The sequence below is a fragment of the Microtus ochrogaster genome, chromosome 21 (genome assembly GCF_000317375.1).
Source record: "Microtus ochrogaster isolate Prairie Vole_2 chromosome 21, MicOch1.0, whole genome shotgun sequence".
Lineage (NCBI taxonomy): Eukaryota > Metazoa > Chordata > Mammalia > Rodentia > Cricetidae > Microtus > Microtus ochrogaster.
In genome coordinates this window covers 5,255,670-5,262,691 of record NC_022022.1, presented here as the reverse complement: position 1 = coordinate 5,262,691, position 7,022 = coordinate 5,255,670, and the positions used below count along the sequence as shown (strand labels likewise).

Genomic DNA, 7,022 nt, shown 5'->3' with positions numbered 1-7,022 from the left:
CCGGGGAGGGGGAGGGGCGGGCCGGCGCGGCGGGGGCCGGGTCCGCGTGCGCGTGTGGTCGGGGGGCCTCCGGGGGTCGGGGCGCTGGCTTGGCGACTTGAGTCTGGAGGAACCTGTTGGGGGAGGCAGGGAAGCCTCGGAAGCTGTGGGAGAGACCGGGGCATCTCTCGGGGTTTTAGGGATTGTGTCCCAAAGCTCTGCTTGGAGAGCTTACCTGAGGGGAGAGGACCGTCTCGGGGTCCTGGGATGGAGGGGCGATAGAGAGGAGGAGGACTGCGAAATTAGGGGGTTTCTGGTTGAGTTTGGTGGGGTCTATAAGACCCCGGAGATGCATCGGGGGAAAGGGGACTCCGCAGGCCAGTGACTTGTTGAGGGGATGGGGGAGGTGAAAGCCTAGAGGAATGTCTGAGTTGTAAAGGGTTCCAGCAGGTGAGTTGGCGATGTCTAAGTCACTGAGTCATTGTGGGGGTCGTAGAACACACCAGTGATTTTCAAAGTGGAGCCCTAGACGCTGGCTGGCCTTTGAAAGTTGCAAAGACTATTAAGATGTCACTGGTAAGTGTTGGGTGAGCTTGGTGAAATGGAGATATCCGAGGAGTTGGTTGTTACTTCAGAGGGAAGGGCTAGGCCCGTAATAGAACTGCTGAGGACCTTATGTTAAGGTTGCCGAGGTTGAGAAAGAAGTCTTGAAATCTGTCCTCCAAGCCTTGGTCTGTGGGAGGGAAGGAAGAGCATTTTTTTAAGTGCTAAGAGTGATTCTGAGGCTAAGATTGGAGTCGGGTGAGTACTTAATAAAGTCATTAGAGAGGGTAGAGAAATGAACGAAAATATTTGTCTGTGGAGACAGTCTCCAAAGCAGGATGCAATTGATACAAAGTTAGACTCTAGTTAAGGCAAACACAAGTCAACCTCTGGCAGTGACTTCAGTAGGAAAATGACCTAGCACCATGTAAAAAGGCAGTTTGATTGAGTATTTGTTAGCATTTGATAGATTATGGAATTAAATGCTCGTTTGGGCTAGAGAGATTTGGGCTCTTGTGTAGGGAACACAGAGTGATGAATTAGTTATAGCAGGTAACAAGAGTAAGTAAAATAGTTGAGAAGTGGGTCCAAACGGTGCTGGAGGGTAAGGCAGTATTTAGACAGTAGTCAGTATGGTTGTCTTGTTGGTTTGGAAGTTTTTGAATGGACACAAGTCATCAGGAAGTTTAGCACTGAAGAAGTGTTTGTGTGCAAATCTGATAGTCCTGGGGACCAGTAACAAAGTCCTGTTTTCCGTTGATAGAGCTATAGTAAGAAGAGGGTCTGTTGGGTGTTACACACACGTTTTGAGGATGAGGGCTCCACTAACTGTTGTTTTGGAGAAGCCGAAGAAATGTGGAGGTGTGTGTATGGCTTTTGACAGTTTTGTGTCCTAGAAGTTTGATATTGAGCCATGGAAGTCTTTGTGATCAATGTGCTGAGTATAATAGTTATAATATGATATTATATAATATGATAGATGGATAGGAAAGTCATTGGCCTAAACATGAAAGCCCAAAGTCTTTATAGTTTTCTATTTATGGGGCAAGTACCATAGAAATGGTTCTTGAGCAAAAGGAATGTTTCATTCTGGATTCTAGTTAACCAACATAAGCAAAAAAAAAAAAGTGCTTATATGCATTGGAATTTCTTCTATGGGTATTTCCCCCTTGACCTTCAGAAATGTCTGCTGCTGTAAACCAAAGGAAAATGCTCTACAGTTTGTAGGGGGAAAGACCCAGAGCTTTGACCAGCATTGTAACCAGCGGATATTGGATCATGGTGATCTGGTATAGTGGTAAAAACCCTTGAACTTGGAATTAAGGTGTTCACTCTCTGGCTGCCTTGCTTTAGACTGTGAACAAATCTCTGGCTCTCTGGTTCTGCCTATGAAGTGGTGATCCTGCCTGCTCTAACCATTCGTGGCTGCCATTCAGCCTAGCAAGTTAATGCCTGTCCGAAAAGTCTTTGAACACCTCTGAGGATGAGAGATTATGTAGCACAATTTTTTTCTAAAATCTGATTTTGACTGTCTCACTAACAGATCAAATTCAGCTTTTGTATAATTATAGTAATTTAATTACTATATATGTTTAATCAAAGAACAAAAGGGGTTGTTTTGTATACATGTTTTGGTCTGCTGTCTGAATTTATAGAGTTTTCTATTAATTTTGAAAGGTAATACCTTCTTTCAGTGTTCAATGGCAAGGCAGTACTTTTGATGGTAATTGTGAATATGTGAGCAAAAGTCAGCACGGCGAGGCGAGTGAGAGGGTAGGTGCTGTGATGTCGCCTATCTAGGCTGCAGGAGGACTTGCATTGTGGCCTAAGCCCTGTTTCTTGGCTTGTCCTCTTCAGCCGTGAGACAGTGTGGGCCAAATGACATCCCTCTCTGCCTTCGTGAGCGTGATGGGAGGGAGAGTCTGTGGAAGCTTCTCTCTCTAAGTCTAGGGTTCTTAGTGTTTCTGTGTCCCAGTACTCTCTGGCAAGCACGTGGCGTAGAGTCCCACCTGAGAACGCTTCTTAAATGCACGAAATAAAATACAGAGAAGTACAGATGGGTTGTCAAAATGTTCGTGGTGATAGGGTAATGTGTCTGCTGCCTTGTAACGTGCTGAATAATGTCTAATGAGACTGTGATTTCCAAGTAGCGAGGAGGGAAAGGTATGTGTCATTATGTCAGCAGATCTTCAACAACTAATATGTCGTGAAAATGTGTGGTGGGACTGTTGGTGGCACAGTCACAGGATTGCTAATACCACACCCACTGTTGAAGGCTCTGCTAACTTCATTATCAGAGATTAGTCAAAATGACAATCTGCGTTATCTGTCCCCTGAAGGCACCAAGCCACCCTCCTCTCCTAGGTCTGCCTACAGACTCCAGGGGAGCCGTGAATCACTGGAGTTAAGAACTATCCTAGACCAACTGAGTCTGATTTTTTTTTTTTTTAGACTGATTTTTGAAAGTCAGCTTATGGCTGCGTACATTTCTGGCTTTGTGATTTTTTTCTTTTCTTTTTTTTAGTATCTCCGTCATTCTAAGAACAGGGGCATAGAGACAATATGAACCTGTGATGGGCATTCTTGGTTGTAGCAAGGGTTAGAAACAAGAACACTTTGCTGAGAGAATACTTTCATGCCTGGTAGATTTTACTTTCCCAGGTGCCCTAGTCACCACTGTGTATGTACTTCCCTGCAGGGTCGATTTCCAATTCTTTTCTCTGGCTTGTGTTTAAAGTTTGCTTGGTTTGCTTTCTCTCCCTAAGTTTGATTGACTGCTTTCTTACTGCCTCTCCTGCCAGATGTGCCTTGGCCACAACCGCACTGGAGAATGGGTAGTTTTCCTTGGAGTCAGTGTGAATTTGAGGATGAACTTTTCCTTTCTTCTTGTCGTCATAGGACTGAATGTGGGACTAGCTGGTGTCACTTCGTGTTGACCTAAAAACTCCTGTGTGGTGGGGTGACAGTTCTTCTCCTCTGTAAGTTCCTCCCTGCCCCAATGTAGAAGACAAAGCGAAGTGAACAACTTGAAAGGTAAAAACCTCACTGTACACCATAACTTCTGTGAATATGTTAGGTTTTTGTCTCTCTGAGGTTTCTTATAATGTAAAACTGGACTGCTCTCCTTAAGTTTCCCCAAGTGAAAGTCATCAGAGCAGATGCAGGTCAAAACTACAGAGGCCACTACCCTGTGTCTTGTGTGCTGCGGGGCCTTGTGTTTGATTCGCCTCAAAAAGCTGAGGAGAAAGGCAGGCCATGAGAAGTGGAACTAGTATCCATGTCCCCTTGGGTTTGCGGGAATGTGGGCTGAGAGTAGCAAGCTCACTGTGATACGTCGATCAACCATCAGTTGTTGCGTTTTTGCTGGGTACCAGGAGCTGAGGTGATGATTGACACTGTCCTCAGGGAGTTCCCTGTCTAACTGTAACAGTGATACTGTTCTTGAGTGTTAAATAGTGTGCGCATAGTACTGGTGGGCCCTGGATGACATACGTAGCTGACAGTCTAAGAAAATGTCACAGAAAAGGATATAGGTTGCCATCATTCTTAAGGACGGTAGTTAGAATTAACTTTGAACACTTGAATTTTATCAGTGTTTAGCTTGCTATGAATTTCAATTTGCTTCCTTAACATTTAGTAGCTATTGAAAGGCAATCGATGCATTTTGCCCCATGAATACTAAACCCCATAGCAATATTTCGTGTGAGCTGAAGTTTTCTGCATGTGCCCACTGAACCGTTTGTTTTTCTCTACATTCTGGAGAGATTGGCTCTTCCTTTTGTGTGCTTGAAGAAGCCATTTCGTTGTTGGCGAGTCAGAAGTTAAGAATGAGACAAGGAATGCAATCCTAAGGCTTTTTAGTTCCACATTCTAAGTATGACACTATTCCTTTTATGGAGTAGCGGTCATAGCACAGAAATGAAATTTGTTAAACATGACATACTTCTAATAAACTTGACTTTGTAGAGCTGGGCACTGAGAAAGCGGCATTGGAAGAATTGAAGTTGGAATTTTGATCCTGAGCTCAGTCAAATTCATTTGTGAATTTACTTAAAACTTTGCTAATCTTATAGAGTGCACTTTTAAAGATCCCCAAATAATTTGGCTCTAAAACCTTCTAGAACTGCGTTCCCTTGGCAGTCACAGCTTCTGCAGTGAGATGGTTCAGCCAGTAGAGGCACCGACAATTGAGTTGAGCCTTCAAGACCAGACCCATGTGGTGGGAGGAGAGAACCGACTCCTACAAATTTTCCCTGGACCTCCACACACGCACCATAGCACACATGTGCGTGCATACACACGCATACTTAATAAACAAATAAGTGAAAACTGTAGATCTTTAGCAAAGTGTTCTCATGCTAGTCTGCAGAGACTGATGTTGGAAGTCATTACGGTTCCAGCTTGCCTTAGTTCACCACAGTAGGTGAGTTTGTTCACTCCTGAGCTCCTCCTAAAGTGTGGAAATACATTTTCTTGGCAGCCCTTGCCACGTAGAGTTGCAGTTGTGCAGAGGGAGTAGCTGTGAGTGGCCCTCAGGTTGTAAACTCGGAAGCGCCCTTGGCGTTTGTCTCTTTGAATCTTCACAGTTAACCTTCAGTCTCTAGACCAGTTAGAAGTGGTAGAAGCCAAAAATGTGAGCTTTCTTTTTTTTTCATAAGTGCCTAGAAATTTCAAAGAAGAAAAGTTTATTTTTATCTGTACTCAGTATCTCCTTAGCCTCTGGAAACAAAATGTGTAGTTGGGAAGAAAAGAAAACTCCAAGGGCCTTGAAATATCTGCAAGTTTTATATACATCCTGAACAGTTGGAAATTGATTCTGGTGCCCTCCTCTTTAAAATCCCAGAGTAAATAGAAAGGCTGTTTTTTTCCTGTTACTCCACGATTGTTACATCGATATTGCTGACGTTCACAGATGTTTTTAGGAACTCTTACCCACTTTATTCTCTTCTAGGTGAGGGTCACCTTTGAGGAAGGGGCTCCCGACTCCCCACCCCATGATGAACTCTGCAGTGTCGTGACCCTTGGGGTTCTGGTGAGTACACTTGGCTGGTCGCACGAACCTGTTCCTGGCTTAGGAACATGATCTTTGCAGAAACCTTTAACTTTCTTTCATGATTGATATTTTTTCTTCTGTCTTTCAGCTCTGTCCCCCTACTCTTTACCTCTGGCAACTGCCATTCTCTTGCCTACTTCTGAGTTTATCTCGTTAAATATGTGTGAAGTTATATGGTATTTGCCTTTCTGTGCCTGGCTTATTTTATTTAATGTCCCCTAAATTCAACTATGTTATAAATGACAGGATTACCATGTTTTTTAAGGGCAAATAGCCCCCCGGGGGGGGAGAATTTGTAGTTTTTAAATCTATTCAGCCATTGATAGATACTTAGATAGGTTCTGTATCTTAGCTATTATTAAGAATTATGCAGTGAAGACTAGTTGTAGTGGCTCACACATTAAACCCAGCACTGGGGAGACAGAGGCAGAGGCAGGTGGATCTCTCTGAGTTCAGACTGGAACTCAGTACCCCTGTCTTAGAAATCCAAAAACAAAAAATATCCTGCTATGAAGATACCTCCTGGACATACTCATTTCGCTTTCTTGAACAGTTTTTGAACAAATACCTAATACTCTGGGCTCCGTAGAAGCTAGGAGTAGAAGAACGGGTAATATTAGTCTTGGTGCCTACCTTCATGGAGCTTATGGAGTCCAGTGGGAGAGACGAGTGTTTCCCAGGTGATAGGAAGTATGGAGAGGATTCTGGGACCCAAACTGCCTTGAAACTGTGATGGAAGATTTCATGTAGGTGGCTGGTTTAAGATGACGAAAACCGGAAGGGAAGTAGTTTCAGGAGGAAGACCAAACTAAGGCGAATCTTCATGTTCAGTCCTGTCGGTTTTGACCATCCAGGGAGGTGTCAGGTAGCAGCTGTGCTTACAGGCTTGCAGAGTACATACAAGTCAGATCTGTGGAGCTGTTGGCATAGCAGGAACTCACTGAAGGAGAAGAGAGTAACTTCTCTTTTTCCCCTCTCATTGGCACTTACTCTGGTGCCAGAAGGATGTACTACAGTGGGCCTGAGTGCTAACTGGCAAGACCTGTTGGACATGGGAAGTGAACGGTATGGCCAGAGAACAGAGTATGAACCCTCAGCAGGCAGAGTGATTCTAGGCGTGAGCCAGACCCCTGTTGGTGGACTGAGCTTTGCCGAAAAATGACTGGGTTTTGTTGTTTGTTTTGATTATAATGAAGCAAAAAAGAGATGGGTAGTGTGGGAAGGAGTCTTGCAGGTTTAGTGTGAGGATAGCCCACTTGTAAGATGTCTTCTTCCCATGAAGTATTAGCCAAGCCCACAGACAGGAATCACAGCACTCAGGCTGTGGGGGCAGGAATCACAGCACTCAGGCCGTGGGGGCAGGAACCACAGACAGGAATCACAGCACTCAGGCCGTAGGGGCAGGAACCACTGACAGGAATCACAGCACTCAGGCCGTGGGGCCAGG

General features: G+C 44.6%; 1 protein-coding gene across 4 annotated transcripts in view; it reads left to right on the top strand.

The window, feature by feature from the left end:
* The window catches only part of Bcl9 (B cell CLL/lymphoma 9), an 86,838-nt gene that overhangs the window by 63,963 nt on the left and 15,853 nt on the right, over positions 1–7,022 (top strand). For all 4 annotated transcript variants that reach the window (XM_013349918.2, XM_013349917.2, XM_005357063.3 and 1 more), the window contains exons 2-3: positions 3,421–3,555; positions 5,474–5,554. The gene's annotated coding sequence lies outside the window, so the exon portion shown is untranslated. The remainder of the gene's footprint in view (positions 1–3,420; positions 3,556–5,473; positions 5,555–7,022) is intronic.